Source organism: Bos taurus, chromosome 13 (genome assembly GCF_002263795.3).
Source record: "Bos taurus isolate L1 Dominette 01449 registration number 42190680 breed Hereford chromosome 13, ARS-UCD2.0, whole genome shotgun sequence".
In the NCBI taxonomy this organism is placed as follows: Eukaryota; Metazoa; Chordata; class Mammalia; order Artiodactyla; family Bovidae; genus Bos; species Bos taurus.
The window spans coordinates 30,934,113-30,951,546 of NC_037340.1; the positions used below are offsets into that span (position 1 = coordinate 30,934,113).

At 39.7% G+C, this 17,434-nt stretch overlaps 1 protein-coding gene across 3 annotated transcripts in view; it reads left to right on the top strand.

Annotated features, from left to right (window-relative positions):
- Positions 1 to 17,434, top strand: part of PTER (phosphotriesterase related) — a 75,847-nt gene that overhangs the window by 14,987 nt on the left and 43,426 nt on the right. Inside the window, exon 3 of one of the 3 annotated variants that reach the window (XM_005214285.5) lies at positions 17,010 to 17,094. The exons of the other annotated variants lie outside the window; for them this stretch is intronic. The gene's annotated coding sequence lies outside the window, so the exon portion shown is untranslated. The remainder of the gene's footprint in view (positions 1 to 17,009; positions 17,095 to 17,434) is intronic. 3 annotated transcript variants of the gene reach the window in all.

A 17,434-nucleotide genomic window follows, 5' to 3' on the forward strand; every position in this document is an offset into this window, starting at 1 on the left:
CTCCTAGTGATGACTCAAAGAGGTTATTACTCCTGGGTTTAAATATAGTTGAGATTTTTGTTATTAAGTATTTCGTTTGCACTTAGAGATGCTGGATGCTTTATCATCATTTTTTATTACCACTACCTGCAACAACCAATTTAGGTAGATACATGCAAATTACTCCAGTCCTTATTTTTATAACTTGCACTTAATGGCTTGCTTCATGCCATCTAGGCCACAGCTGAGTCGGGATTAGATTTTCTTCTTCCTGAGGCCAGTGAGTGATGTTCCCTCTGAATGGTATTTCCACATTAATGGACACCAGGATAACTTAATGTGGTGTTTACAGTAAATATCTACGTGGTTGAATAAAGGCTGCTGCTGCTGCTGTGCTGCTGCTAAGTCGCTTCAGTCGTGGCCGACTCTGTGCGACCCCATAGACGGCAGCCCACCAGTCTCCGCCATCCCTGGGGTTCTGAATAAAGGCAGCACCAGACTAATGAGTTAGGAGACTGGATTCTGGTCAAAGTTACCAGGAAAAAAAAAGATTCAGTTTTTACATCTGAAAATGAAGCCTTTGCTGGGACTTCCCTGGTGGTCCAGGGACTAAGACTCAGTGCTCCCAGTGCAGAGGGGCCTGGGTTCAATCCCTGCTCAGAGAACTAGATCCCACATGCCTCAACTAAGAGTTTACATATCACAACTAAAGAGCCTACATGCCACAATTTAGGCCCAGCACAGCCAAATAAATTAATAAATATTTAAAATACAATAAAAATAAAAATGAAGTCTTTGAATTAAGTAATCTCCGTAGTCCCTTAGAGCTCAAAAATTTCAAGATCAAATAGTATGTAACATTAATTGAAGCTTTCACATTTTAATTATAAATATTATACATTTTAATATTTAATCTTAATGTTTATTTTAGCTGCTTCAAAGCCATTCATCTAAATGCAAAGCCCTACCTTGTTTAGATACAGCTAATAATTTGTCATGTTTTAGCAGACTTGTAATTTGAGTTCAAAAGTCTTTTCTATTTAGGAAATTGATGGAAATGATGAAAGTTGCAGATGCAAATCTAATGCAAAGAAGAGATTAAAATTATAGTGCTTTGGCATATACATACTTGTTAAAGTACAGTTAGAACTCAATGAAAGGAAATAGTGTGTTGAATAATACTTAAAATATATTATTTTCTGTGAATTCTTAGAAAGCAAGTAACAGCAATGATTTGAGGTATGAAATTAAATTATAATACTAGAGAAACTTTCTAAATCTTTTAGGGTATCTTACTTTTAGGAGGAAAATAAATAATACATTTCCTTTATATTTAAATGCATATACATGACTAGGGATCCATTAAGTTTGTTTTGGTTGTAGGTAGTTTTCCTAATTTTGTGAGACATTATCTAGAGAATTTGGAATTCCATTAGAGCACTTTTTCTGCCATCTCAAAGATTGAGAAAGAGTGATTGTTGCTCTAAGACACAGGTAGTTATTACAGACTTGCCCTGGCTCCCATTGTAGTAAATCAGTTTTCAGGAGTAGAAATAAGCTGTCTGTTACTTTATTTTTAGTACATCAAATACGAGTCTTTCCCCAAAAGAGGTTTCTGTGTCAGATGCCACCCTCTCTTAGGACCAAGCAAAATTCGTTATCTTGTCTTCTTTCCTAGACCCATCAGTGAAGATTATCTCTAACACTATTTTTCTCAAACTTGAGGATCTACAGATTCTCAACAAAATTTTTTATGTTTTTCTTTCCATTTTTATGATAATCTAAATAACTGTAAGCATAGTCTGGATCATTACGGCATCTTACAACTGATCATTGCTGTAAGATTTCATTATTTGTATCTCCATTTGTTTTTTAGACTTCAGTGATAAATTATTACCTAAAACCACAGGCAGCATCTATCTTTTTTTCTGATTCCCTCTCCCACCCGCAAACTGTCTTTGTTTCCTTGGGAGCCATGACTGTGGTTTGTAGGATGTTCAGTTCAGTTCAGTTTAGTCTCTCAGTCATGTCCGACTCTTTGCGACCCCATGGACTGCAGCATGCCAGGCATCCCTGTCCATCACCAACTCCTGGAGTTCACCCAAACCCATGTCCATTGAGTTGGTGATGCCATCCAACCGTCTCACCCTCTGTCGTCCCCTTCTCCTCCTGCCCTCAATCTTTCCCAGCATCAGGGTCTTTTCAAATCAATCAGTTCTTCACATCAGGTGGCCAAAATATTGGAGTTTCAGCTTCAATATCAGTCCTTCCAATGAACACCCAGGACTGATCTCCTTTAGGATGGACTGGTTGGATCTCCTTGCAGTCCAAGGGACTTTCAAAAAGTCTTCTCCAACACCACAGTTCAAAAGCATCAATTCTTCGGTGCTCAGCTTTCTTTATAATCCAACTCTCACATCCATACGTGACTACTGGAAAAACCAGTAGTTTGTTAGGAGGTGGTAAGATCGAAACAGTGTTGATATAGTCTGGTGAAGTGGTTTTGGCCCTTTAATTTCCTTCATAAGAAGTGGATTTAGTTTATAAACTAGATAATATATGATAACTGCATGTCTATTTTTTAGAGTCTGACTTTAGAATCCATACCACTATCCTAAGAGTAGAACCAAGAGTCAAGACTTACTCAGTTTTCTAGTCTTCATTTTTCCTAGTTTTTGCTATTTGTAACTGTGTCTTTAACATAACCAACCTCCTTAAGACTGGTACCCAATCTCTGTGTTGCTAAGGGAAGGATGAGGATATGGGGAAGGCAGCCAAGCTTCTAACAAGCCCGCCAATCAGAGCTAAGAGATTGGATATCATGATACATTTGGATTCTTGTCCTGAGTTCTTTTGCAAGAAAAGGACGATGTCTATTTTTTTGGTGCCCATTTTAAGTGTTCGTTAATAAGTGCAGGTTAATTATGTGGGAATCAAATCTAAGAGTAGCTGTATGTATATTGATAACTGACTCTGCTGTACAGCAGAAACTAATACAACATTGTAAATAAACTATACTACAATTTTAAAATAAATAAATAAAAAAAGAAAAAAAAGTAGCAGTTGAATTGCGAAGAAGAAACCTGAGAGATTTCTCTTATACTATTTTTAAAGGCCTCCTAGGGGATGCTTCCAGGGACTAGAGCTGTACATTCTGCCTTCAGTGAAAATGGAAGATAGCCCATCATTCTTATCTGAATAAACCCCATTTCCTCCTTGGTGAAATGGGAATAATAATAAAAGTGGATTTCAGCTAAAAGTATGTCCAGTGGTCCAGTCTTCTTGTCTTCTCGGTGGCTCACCTTCTAGTGATCCCTTGTTCATGTCGCAAGGACATTTGGAGATTTAATTAAAGTGCAGAGAGAGTCCTGGGCTTTTCAGAGAAATGCATGGCATTATCATTGTAGATCATACTTTTGATATTTCATAATCTCTTGAAGGTAATGAAACCAGCAATATGGAAAGTTGGGACTGACGACAGTCACAGTTTTAGGGAAACACATTCATACCATGTGATATTCGTAGTGGTCATTGTCGTTTGAGAGTTCAGAGTTCAGTTACTGGGAATGTTCTAATTGCTCAAAGTATTTTGATTTCATTTTTTCCATCAGTAAGTTTGAGAGGTCAGTGAGTATTCAAGTCATGCTGTGTTCAGTCAGTGTTTAAGACTTTCCAATCTGTTTTCAAACTATGATTGGGAAAGGTATTTTACGCAGCTAGCATTGTAACACTTTTGCAAGTTAGTGGAGAAAAAAGGCCCATGTTCATCCAGAATTCCTTTCCTCTGAAATGTACTCCTGCTCTTAAAGTCTCTGAGGAAGGATGAAAATTCACTTTTGTTTCCTAACTCATCCTAGCCTTCGGTCTCCAGCATTCAGCCTATCCTTGCGCTGCCCATTTAATTACCATCCTAATACAAGTCTCATCCTCTGGGGCTAGCCCATACTGTAGTGTCTTCTGCTACAGACCTGCTGTTCAATCCTTGTTTGAGCCTCTAAAGATTGCTTACAAACCCCTAAACATGCCTTTCATTGCTCATGCTACCCAAATGCCTTTTTGCTAAAATCTTAATGTTCTGCAGGCTTGCCTAAATGCCACCTCCTCCAGGAAGCCCTCGCAGTCCCTCTAGCACTGGTGAACGTTGTCCAGACAGTACTCTCCAGGGCACTTGCTCTGTACCTCTCTTCTAACATTTACTGCACTCTGCTTTATACCATAGCTGTGCCACTAATACACAGAAAATAGCAATCTTGCACTGGAAGCTCGCCCTGTATCACACACTTATGTTGGAATGCTTCAGCTTCCTAAGGCACAAGTGTTCCTTTTCATCTTTCTGTGCCATAGTATCCTCCTCCTTTGGACATGGTAGATCCTCAGCAAACACCTTCAGCAGACGTCGAATTGAAATGTACGCAGGTGAAACTTGTGGATGCCCGGAAAGCAGGCTCTTTTATGCCACATTTCAGTGCTCTGAGAACTGAAGGCTCAAATTATCCCCTCAAACCTACACATCAAAGTTGCTTCTCTTACTATTTCAAGACAAATAACAATAGCTGATCACAAGCTGATAAAGAGGCCACAGTGCTGATGAGAGCATCAGATTAATTTTGGCTGAAATTATGGTCCATCAGTGTGGAACTGAAGGGTGGGTAGAGCTCAAACTGTTCACTGGTTGAACAGACACTTTATATATATATATATATATATATATATATATATATATATATATATATATATATATATATATATATATATTTGGCCACACTATGGGGCATATGGAATCTTAGTTTCCTGATCAGGGATCGAACCCATGCCCTCTGCATTGGAAGCATGGATTCCTAACCACTGGGCTGCCAGAGAAGTCCCTGTATAGACACTTTTTGGGCATCTGCTTCTTGCCTATAACTAATACTGCTCAGAGGTGGTACCTACTTCTCCATGTGTGGGAATGGAATTAAAGTGGTTATCAAAGCCAAGGTAGTTATGTGTACAACACATCTCAGTATTCTTGCCTGGAAAATTCCATGGACAGAGGAACCTGGCGGGCTACAGTCCATGGGGTTGCAAAGAGTCAGCCATGACTGAGCACATCAGCACCTCTTCCTCAAACATGGGTGACATGTCTCATACAGGTATCCAGGTAGACAACAGATAGTGTTTTGGAAGTTTCTAGAATAAGACAAGGGCTAGATTCAGGTGAAGAGTCCTCTGGCTCTCCTTGACCTTTTTCTGCAAGACTACTTTTTTTATACCGAACAGGCTAAGCCTGATGATCTAAAAGCACATACCTCGTACTGAGTCTTTAAGTCTGAACTAGCTAAGCAGGATAGTGAAACTCAAGACTCTTCTGTGTCTAAGACACAGAAACTAAGACAGTCTACTGTGTGGTCTTCAAAGTACATGGCCTGAGATGATTTTGTGGGCCATACCTTTTAGATAGACAGGTATTTGTGCAACAGAAAGACTTTCTGGGATTCCAGGAAAATTATTTTGAAGTTTAGCTATCCTAAAGAGAAATTAGTGTGGATGGCCTATGTATTAAAAAAAAAAATTAGTTGTAAGAGATGTTATCCAGTTTTACTCATTATAAAGGAGTGGTTACTACTATGAATCACTTGTAGCAATTTTACTAAGTATTTTTAGTTGCCTGATTTATATTTGGTGTCTACAAATTCAGGCAGGAACATCCTTGAAGAAAAGCCACTTCATTTTTTTTTTTTTTTCTTTGTATGTTCAAGAGTCTTGCTTTTATTTCATAAGGGAAAGTTTTTTTTAAAGTATATGTATTCCTATGTAGTATTGCATGGGGTGCAGAAGGATTAAGCTACAATGGCATATTTGCTATGTTCTGAGAACTTGGAAGGCACATATATAGGAAAGTTAGAAAAACAAACAAGACATCAAAATTCATAGCTCCCAAACTTTGGGGAAAACATTTGCCATACTTTTAAATAAATTTCAGTGGTTCTAATTTAGGAAAATAATGTGATATGTCATAAAAGGGGCATGCTATGATCTCAGAATTACCTATATCACATATATATTTATAAATATTCCAGGAAGAAAATTTTTAGCCATTTTCTAACAACCACAAACCTGTTGTTCTCTTCTGGTCCTAATTCTACTTCTGCTTATTATTTCCTTGCCTTGGCTTTAGTATTTGTTTTATGTTATATGTCTTTTGTGTAAGTTACCTCAAATCCTTAATGGAAAAAGGCTGGATTAAAACCAGCAAGCATATAGTTATTAATTAAGTACCTCTGTGTGCCAGATACTGCCAGGGGCTGAAAACTGAGAGATAAGACATGGACTGTGTCCTCAAGAAGCTCAAAGTCTGATGGAGAGACATTGAGACAAGAAGTGAGTTTCAAGGGTAACCTCAGACATGAGAGCACCTGAAGTGGGCATCTTACCCAGATTGCTTGAGCAACAAGGAGGAACATCAGGAAAAGCTTCCAGTTAGAAATGATGCGAAAACTGCCTCCTGAAGGCCTTGTACAAGTTAGTCAGGAGAGGACACGGATTGAGGAAGTGGAGGCGGAGTAGGCTGGGTTTGTTATCTCAGAAAAAAAGAGGCGGACACACAATCAAAGGCTTTGAGATAGGTGCAAGCATGTTGAGTATTTCTCATAGGCTCTACCTGCCAAGCACCAGGTCTTACAGTTAAGGGATACACAATAAATATTAAAGGAATCTGATAACTGGCTTTTTTAAAGAATGGAGAAACTGGGTGTGAAAGGGTTAATTTCTGGAGGTTTCTGGAGAGAGGTGGACAATGGGAGAAGGTACCTGAAGTGCACTGTGGCAAGGAAGGGGTGAGGGGAATACACTTAGGGCCATTCTCAGGTGCCCTCAGGACCGCACAAACTTGAAAATAGAGAAGGCATCTAAGAAAATGACACTGGGTTGAGAATTATGTCACAAAATCAGGGAGGGAGAAAATGACACAAATCTTAGAGTCTGTAGGAAGATCTTGAGTTGAAGAGTTTGGCCTTTTTGAGTAACTGAAAGGCCACGGAGGAGAATCGTTACAGTGAATGGGTGGAGTAGAGTGAAATGGTTGGAGAGGTAGACAGGAACTTGACCATACCATGTTTTACAGGTCATGCCAGGTATTTTGGATTTTATCCTAAGGGCAATGGGAAACTTTTAGGGGGGTTTTAAAGGAGGAAGAGACATGATCAAATCTGTTTTCCATTTGCAACGCCATGGATGGACCTAGAGATTGTCATACTGAGTGAAATAATTAGGAGAAGGACAAATACCATATGATATTGCTTATATGTGAAATCTAAAAAAAAGAAGGGCGTAAGATGAACTTAACAAAACACATAAGCTTTTTATTTTCATAGCTTGAAAAAAACATTAGCTTGCAACAAAGAAAAAATTTATCTTCACTATCTACTGCCCAAAGATACACAATACATTTTAGTATTTCTAGTTAAACTCTACATATATGTGGCTATATACACTTGCCATAAATTTACAGTTTTGCATTTTTTTCACATGTTAAAAGAGCATTTTATTCTATCATTAAATATTGCTAGATTATAGGGAAACATTCCTGTATTACTAGATATTTTGGCCACTCTTTAAAATAATGCCATAAAGAAACCTTTGGGCATAAGTATTTTTTACAGGTATCTAAATATTTCCTGAAGACAGATCTCTAGGAACACTGTAACATTTAAAAACGCTAGCTGCATATTGCTCAACTGCTTTTCAGAAAGTTTGGGCAAATTTGCACTCTGACAGGGTTACAGAAAGGAGGGCCAGGTGTCACCATGTTGACTATATTACTCATTTTTCACAAACCATTTGGTTTGTTTCAACCATCTTTTTTTAAGCATCTTTGTTCTAACCATCTCCCAACTGCTGCTTTCTGCTGGGTCCCCCAAAATGTGGCCACTTCTGCTAACTTTTAGGACTCAGTTGTCATTTATAGTGGAAAGGTTTTTCTTTTTTAATGTGATGCTAGATTTCTACGAAAATTTTCAAATGGTTATCTGTGTCTCCTGTGTTGCAGATGGAAGTTATGTTCCTTAAATGTGGTATATATTTTAAATACTTTTTAAAAACTATTTTTATTTAGTTATTTGTTGCATCGGGTCTTAGTTGTATCGTGTGAAATCTTTCATTGCAGTGTGAGGACTCTCTAGTTGGGGCATGCGGGCTTGGTTGACCCGTGGCATGTGAGATCTTAGGTCACTGACTAGGGATCAAACCTGCGACGCATGCATTGCAAGGTGGGACTAACCACTGACCCACTGAACCACCAGAAAAGTCCCTAACTACTTTTATTATTAAGCACTGTTTGCAAAAAATTGAAATCAAGCTCCCCTCTCTGCCACCACATTTTGGGGATTATCTGGCAGCAGTAATTTCAAATAAATATCCTAGCTATTTGATAGTTGGACAGCTATTTGAAATTTGGACAGTTTTCTATTATGCTATATTTGCTGGAAACTATTTTTTTAAAATATATCATGCTTGAGGTTTAGTTTGCAGGCTTGAGAATTTTATGTATGTAGCCACTGCTCTCTTCATTTCTCACTAAGAAGGCGTAATTGAAACTAGACTGTCACATTTGTTTGTATATAAAAGAAAAGTAATTACTTGTGGGATAATCCATCGGGATTTGGGGTATAGTTCTACATATTATGTGCCCTTTCCTCTTGCAAACTAAAATGAAAAAAGTGGAGGAGGGGGGAATCTTATTGGAATCATAGAGTTCGACTAAATTTTCCTTTATTCATGAAACTTTTTCCTCTTTCACTCATTCTTTAATGCACAAACAAATGACTTTCTCTCTATTCAGTTCGGTCCACTTTCACAGGTGCAAATTACATCCTAGATACTATATAAGCCTAGGGGATAAAAGAGAGATTCCCTGTGCTATACAGCAGCTGCCCACTAACCATCTATTTTACACACGCTAGTGTGTGTGTATGTCAACTGTACACTCTCAGTTCATCCCACCCTCTCCTTCCCCCTGTGTCCACAAGTCTGATCTCTATGTCTGTGTCTCTATTCCTGCCCTGCAAATAGGTTCGTGTGTACCATTTATCTAGATTCCATATGTGTGTGTGTGTGTGTGTGTGTGTGTTAATATGCGGTATTTGTTTTTCTGACTCATTTGTGTAGCACAGGGAGCTCAGCTCCATGCTCTGTGATAACCTAGAGGGGTGGGAGAGAGACTAACAGGGAGGGGATATATGTATACATACATCTGATTCAGTTTGTTGTACAACAGAAACTAACACCACACTAGCACAAATAGTCAAAAATAGCAATTATACTTAAATAGTCAAAAATAGCAATTATACTCCAAAAAAAGGAAAACAGAAACAGATTTTTAGGGAAGTTTACACTATGATGAAGCACAGGCTGGAATCAAGATTGCTGGGAGAAATATCAATAATCTCAGATATGCAGATGACACCACCCTTATGGCAGAAAGTGAAGCAGAACTAAAGAGCCTCTTGATGAAAGTGAAAAAGGAGAGTGAAAAAGTTGGCTTAAAGCTCAACATTCAGAAAACTAAGATCATGGCACCCGGTCCCTTCACTTCATGGTAAATAGATGGGGAAACAGTGGAAACAGTGTCAGACTTTATTTTGGGGGGCTCCAAAATCACTGCAGATGGTAACTGCAGCCATGAAATTAAAAGACGCTTACTCCTTGGAAGGAAAGTTATGACCAACCTAGATAGCATATTAAAAAGCAGAGACATTACTTTGCCAACAAAGGTCCATCTAGTCAAGGCTATGGTTTTTCCAGTAGTCATGTATGGATGTGAGATTTGGACTGTGAAGAAAGCTGAGCACTGAAGAATTGATGCTTTTGAACTGTGGTGTTAGAGAAGACTCTTGAGAGTCCCTTGGACTGCAAGGAGATCCAACGAGTCCATCCTAAAGGAGATCAGTCCTGGGTGTTCATTGGAAGGACTGATGTTAAAGCTGAAATTCCAATACTTTGGGCACCTGATGTGAAGAGCTGACTCACTGGAAAAGATCCTGAAGGTGGGAGGAGAAGGGGATGACAGAGGATGAGACAGTTGGATGGCATCACCTACTCAATGGACATGAATTTGAGTGAACTCCGGGAGTTGGTGATGGACAGGAAGGCCTGGCGTGCTGCAGTACATGGGGTTGCAAAGAGTCAGACACCACTGAGCAACTGAACTGAACTGACACTATTAAGGAAAAGAGATTTCCTCCTTTCCCCTACTACTACTGCAGCTGCTACTACTATTACTACACACACACACACACACACACACACACACACACACAGCACATAGTCAAATAGAGACACATATCTTCATAGGTCAATCCAGTGCAATGTGACATTTGCTGGGATCTACTTTTGAATTTCATTCTGTGATATATTCACTATGAGTACCCCTCCCCCTCCAACATTATCAGGTTTAGATAAACCAAATCTATACACTAATGAACTGACCATTCAAAACCTAGTTCCCATTTAAGCATGCCTACTTCCATCATCCCAATTTCTGTTCCTGCCTTGAATCTGATTATCTTTTTCTTCATCTCTGTGGATTGGCACAAATAGTCAAAAATATCAAGGAATAAGATGCAAATAGATTGCAAACTGAAATTGAAAGTTAAAAAAAGAGAGATGCTGTTGTATCATGAAGTTGAGGAAAGTGATACTGGAGAAATCCTACGATATATACCCACACAAATCCTATGATATATACCAACCCACACAAATGAGGATGTGACAGAATTAGACCTTTAACAGTATCAGGATCACTGCTTCAAAAGAGAATATGAAGCATAAAACTGGTTAATGGAGGATTGTGGTAAAAAAAAGAAAATGAAAACATCTTCAGAAACAGTTTTTCAAAAATAACCTTTTTCATCACTGGGGTGCAAAAGTAAAGAATATCATCATATCCCCTTACGATTATACAGTGGAAGTGACAAATAGATTCAAGGGATTAGATCTGATAGAGTGCCTAAAGGACTATGGACAGAGGTTCATGACATTGTACAGGAGGCAATGATCAGGACCATCCCCAAGAAAAAGAAATGCAAAAAGGCAAAATGCTTGTCTGAGGAGGCCTTACAAATAGCTGTGAAAAGAAGAGAAGCAAAAGGCAAAGGAGAATAGGAAAGATATACCCATTTGAATGCAAAATTCCAAACAATAGCAAGGAAAGAAAAGAAAGCCTCCCGAAACAACAGAATGGGAAAGTCTAGAGATCTCTTCAAGAAAATTAGAGATATACCAAGGGAACATTTAATGCAAAGATGGGCAAAATAAAGGACAGAAATGGTATGGAGAATGGCATAACAGAATGGTATAACAGAAGTAGAAGATATTAAGAAGAGGTGGCAAGAATAAACAGAAGAACTATATGAAAATGATCTTCGTGACTCAGGAAACCACGATGGTGTGATCACTCACCTAGAGCCAGACATCTGGAATGCAAAGTCAAGTGGGCCTTAGGAAGCATCACTATGAACAAAACTAGTGGAAGTGATGGAATGCCAGTTGAGCTATTTCAAATCCTAAAAGATGATACTGTGAAACTGCTGCACTCAATATGCCAGCAAATTTGGAAAACTCAGCAGTGGCCACAGGACTGGAAAAGGTTAGCTTTAATTACAATCCCAAAGAAACGCGATGCCAAAGAATGTTCGAACTCCCACACAATTGCACTCATCTCACAAGCTAGGAAAGTATTGCTCAAAATTCTCCAAGCCAGGCTTCAACTGTACATGAACCATGAACTTCCAGATGTTCAAGCTGGATTTAGAAGGCAGAGGAACCAGAGATCAAATTGCAAACACCCTTTGGATCACTGAAAAAGCAAGAGAGTTCCAGAAAAATATCTACTTCTGCTTTATTGACTATGTCAAAGCCTTTGACTGTGTGGACCACAACAAACTGTGGAAAATTCTTAAAGAGATGAGAATACCAGATTACCTGTCTTGCCTCTTGAGAAATCTGTATGAAGGTCAAGAAGCAACAGTCAGAACTGGACATGGAACAACAGACTGGTTCCAAATCGGGAAAGTAGTACGTCAAGCCTGTATATCGTCACCCTGCTTATTTAACTTACATGCAGAGTACATCATGAGAAATGCTGGGCTGGATGAAACACAGGCTGGAATCAAGATTGCCAGGAGAAACCTCAGTAACCTCAGCTATGCAGATGATACCACACTTATGGCAGAAAGCAGATAAGAACTAAAGAGTCTCTTGATGAAAGTGAAAAAGGAGAGTGAAAAAGTTGAGTTAAAGCTCAACATTCAGAAAACTAAGATCACAGCACCTGGTCCCATCACTTCATGGCAAATGGGTGGGGAAACAAGGGAAACATTCACAGACTTTATTTTTGGGGGCCCCCAAATCACTGCAGATGGTGACTGTACTCATGAAATTAAAAGACGCTTGCTCCTTGGAAGAAAAGGTATGACCAACCTAGACAGCATATTAAAAAGCAGAGACATTACTTTGCCAACAAAGGTCCGTCTAGTCAAGGCTATGGTTTTTCCTGTGGTCATGTATGGATGTGAAATTTGGACTATAAAGAAAGCTGAGCACCAAAGAATTGATGATTTTGAACTGTGGTGTTGGAGAAGACTTGAGAGTCCCTTGGACTGCAAGGAGGTCCAACCAGTCCATCCTAAAGGAAATCAGTCCTGAATATTCATTGGAAATACTGATGCTGAAGCTGAAACTGCAATACTTTGGCCACCTGATGCGAAGAACTGATTGATTTGAAAAGACCCTGATGCTGGGAAAGATTGAATGCAAGAGGAGAAGGGGACTACAGAGGATGAGATGGTTGGATGGCATCACTGACTCAAGGAACATGAGTTTGAGTTTCTCCAGGGGTTGTTGATGGACAGGAAGCCTGGCGTGCTGCAGTCCATGGGGTTGCAGAGAGTCGGACACGACTGAGCGACTGAACTGAACTGAATTTCATCAAAAATATTACATGCCTTCTTTCCCCAAATCCAACATTCGATAATTTTTTCATCCTAAGAATTAGGACTTATCTATATTGGCTTCTTTTTATAATATTTTGTGTTTCTAACTTGAAATTTTAATCAAGTCCTTTAAATATGACCTATTATTCAATGTTGGTCTCTGTGTATTTTGATTACCCACTGCTGTGTAACAAACCATCCCCCCAAAACACAGGTTTTAAATAGCCTTTTGATTATCTCCCATAATCATAACTGTGTGGGTTAGCCAGACTGTGCTGGGTTGGCTGTAGCTGGGCCAGCAGTCAGGTGGGATCTTAGCTGGGTTAGAAGTTCAAGACGACTCATTCATGTGGTACCTTCCAGAGACAGCCACAAGGCTGAGCTCAGTGGGATGATGGGGTGGGGATAAGCTTCTTTCACTATACGTGTAGTCTTAGGGTCTCTCCTTCTCCACATGAGAGGGTAACCAGACTTCTTACATTGTAGCTCAAGATTTCCCAAATCACAAAAACTAGCTATTTCTGAAAATGTGAGTCCCTAACTGACACAGCATCATTACCACCGCATTCTGTTGGTTAAAGCCAGCTCAGGTTGAGCCTAGAAACAGGCTGCGCAAGTGTATGAATATGGGAAAACACAGTTCACTGAAAGCCAGCTATGGAGACCAGCTAACACACAGTGTGAAGTGCCTTCATTTAAAGAGGCATTCTAGGACCAGTTATCCGTGGATAATGAGGACCTCCTGTAGCTGTAATCACTTCAGTCAGTCATTTCCAAAAGCCCAGTGAGTTGTGATGTCAATTCCAACAGTCAATCTGCTTTTAACAATCATGGGCCTCAAGTGAAGGAATTCCTTTCTAAGCAAATTAGTCTCAGTTTGATTCATCAACTCCAATCTCTTATTGTTAGGGGGTTTTTTTTTAGAGAGCAAGTTTAGCTTCATTTGCCTAAGGATACTCAGCAACTATTTGGAAAAGATACAGTTGGGCAAATAATAATAATAATTCAGGACATTTGTCTGGTGCTTTATAATTTACATAATGCTTTTGGGTACCATCTTATTTGCTTTTTGTTTCAAATATTAAGCAGTAGATCAGGCAAATCCACCACAGTTTTCAAGTGAGGAGACCAACATATTAGCTCATTGTAAGCTTTAAAATTTTTCACAATTACACTGGTAGGAAACACTGGAGCCAGAACTTCAAGTTTGGGGTCCTTTTAAATCATCCATCCCTCCTAGCCTCCTGGAGAGTCCTCTTTTAAGCTGAACAGTAGCTGAAACTGAAATTAATTAATTAATTCTCTGTCTCTGACTCTCTCACGTATGTAAGTATTCACATGTATATAAAATGTACATTTTTTGGTTTTGGCAACAAGGTTTGTGGGATCTTACTTCCCCAACCAGGGACTGAACCCAGGCCCATGTCAGTGACAAGTCCTAACCTCTGGACTTCCAAGGAACTCCCTAAAATGTACATTTTAAAAATCATTCTTAAAGTACAGCCTTTATTCATAGTGAATGAATAACACTGATATTTAATGAAGTTCATTCTTTCACTTTCTTATTATATGTATGCATGTATGCATATCTATCCATTCCAGTATTCTTGTCTGGAGAGTCCCATGGACAGGGGAGCCTGGCGGGCTACAGTCCATGGGGTAGTAAAGAGCTGGACATGGCTGAGTGGCTTAGCACATGCATATATATATATATATAACACATACATTTTTTTTAAATGTTACAAAATGTTTAAGAAAGTACTATCTTCATGGATAATGATCTCTAGAAAGTCAGTAATATCCATTTCAAGTTCAGGGATATCACCAAAACATGGATGTCATCTAGAAGTCATCTGGTCAACCCCTTCATTTTACAGACGGGGAAACAGACTCAAGAGTGTGAGGTTATCTAACCAAAGTCACACAGCTGTTTAGTGGCAGAGCCAAGAGCTTTGGCACTAACCAAACTGTTCCTCCAATTAAACCAAGCCACCTCAAAAACAGCCTCCCAGATGAAATTGTGTGAGGAATAGAGATGTTTTGTGGTTAAGATATTAATTTAATTTGCCAGGAATTAAAAGTAACACAAATTTTAAGACTCTTAATGACTAAATACAGTTAAGGGCCAGCTGTGCAATTTGCTCAAAATATTGCTGTTTCCAAGAGACAACCTAGTGCTGGGAACCCACAGAAGAAAAAAAAAAATCCTCTATAATAAGCTGAGCACTAACTTCACCTCGGAGAGTTCGTTACAAAGAAAAAGAAGTTCTAACTATTGCATCCAGTAGCTTGTCCTGCGTTTCATTTCCAAGGGTGTATGTTAGCAAAATCAAAAAGTTTACATCAAACATTCTAGCACTGAATGTGGAAACTTCTTCTGAGAATGAGAAGGGCTAAGATGAGTTAAGATCTTAGTTTTTCAAATGAAGAAAAACACAAAGATCTGTTCAGTTCTGCAGACAGCATTTTGCCAACACTGCACAACTATTACTCATATTACAACAATAAGCAGTAAGCAATATTGTATTTTGGCCTCAGTCGAAAAAATTTTTTCCTCTCTTCCACCCTCTTCCATACACCCCTCCTCTCACCCTTTCTTTTATTATTATTGTTGTTCAGTTGCTAAGTCGTGTCCGACTCTTTGCGACCCCATGGACTGCAGGACACCAGGCTTCCTTGTCCTTCACTATCTCCTGGAGTTTGCTCAAACTCATGTGCCTTGAGTTGGTGATAGCATCCAACTGTCTCATCCTCTGTTTCCCCCTTCTCCTGCTGCCTTCAATCCTTCCCAGCATCAGGGTCTTTTCCAGTTGAGGGGAATATATTTTCTGTTTGTTGCCTAAACAGGTAATAGATTCAAGAAGCCAATGGTATGATTTATCATAGCTATAGTGTGTGTGACTTGAAGAGTTGACCAGTTAGCACATGTCTGACTAAATTAGAATCAATGAAGCTACAAGCTCTATCTATCCCTTTACTCGAGAGCCCTGTGTAATTTCTGAGTTTAATAATCACATGAATGATTTATCAGTTCAGAGGAACTGTTCGCATTAAGGAGCACAGGATCGGGAAGGGCAGAGCTGACCTAGAGGAGGGTCCCTTTGCCAAGCACACCTGTCTGTGACCAAATTTTTCTAGGAATGTCACACCTTGGGTACATCTCTGCTGCCATCTTAATATTTGGTGTTTGAGATTTAGAAATGTCCCCAGTTTGTCTCTTTTACTTTCTTGCTGCTACTGCTGCTAAGTCACTTCAGTCGTGTCCGATTCCGTGTGACCCCACAGACGGCAGCCCACCAGGCTCCCCGGTCCCTGGGATTCTCCAGGCAAGACTTTCTTAATCAAATAGAAAAAAGAAATTGGGGGATCAGTTCAGTTCAGTCGCTCAGTCGTGTCCAACTCTTTGCGACCCCATGAATCGCAGCACGCCAGGCCTCCCTGTCCATCACCAACTCCCAGAGTTCACTCAGACTCACGTCCATCGAGTCAGTGATACCATCCAGCCATCTCATCCTCTGTCGTCCCCTTCTCCTCCTGCCCCCAATCCCTCCCAGCATCAGAGTCTTTTCCAATGAGTCAACTCTTTGCATGAGGTGGCCAAAGTGCTGGAGTTTCAGCTTTAGCATCATTCCTTCCAAAGAAATCCCAGGGCTGATCTCCTTCAGAATGGACTGGTTGGATCTCCTTGCAGTCCAAGGGACCCTCAAGAGTCTTCTCCAACACCACAGTTCAAAAGCATCAATTCTTCAGCGCTCAGCCTTCTTCACAGTCCAACTCTCACATCCATACATGACCACAGGAAAAACCATAGTCAATTTCAGATATAAGTTGCTCATTTGTATCCCTGAGTGTTTTTTTTTTTTTTTTCCTATTTTTTGGCCTCACTGCATAGCATGTGGCATTGAACCTGTGCCCCCTGCAGTGAAAGCCCAGAGTCCCAACCTCTGGACTACCAAAGGAAGCCCATGGCTTTGTTTTATGTATGTCACAGTTTGAAGAGCTTGCTAGGTCCCATTACAGCTCTGCGTACTGAGGTTGTCGGATTTCTTTTTCTTTATTCAGGCATGGCTATTGATCTTTGGACAGCGCTTAATAGGAAAACTTATAAATCTGCACACAGTAGAGCCACGTAACCATAAATATTTGGGTAAGTGCACATGCGGTGACGTGTGTGAAGAGAGATTCCTTGTGTCACTACTGTTCAGTCACCCGACCGACGCTGTCTGAGAGGAGGCGTGTCAAAGGCTTGAACCTGCGCATGATGGAAGTATTCCAACAAGCTTGAAAAAGTATTAGGTGGTGTTTAAAATATTTTAGTCACAAATCAAATGTCAGCTGTAAGTGCAGGTTTTATGGAGCACTGCTGCTCTGTATGATGTCACCCATAAAAAATAGAAGTGCCCACACATTTCCATCAGACACCACTTTTCTCTAAGGAGCCCATTTATTTGGGGGATTCTTTTATAGCATCAGCAAGGCCAGTGAGA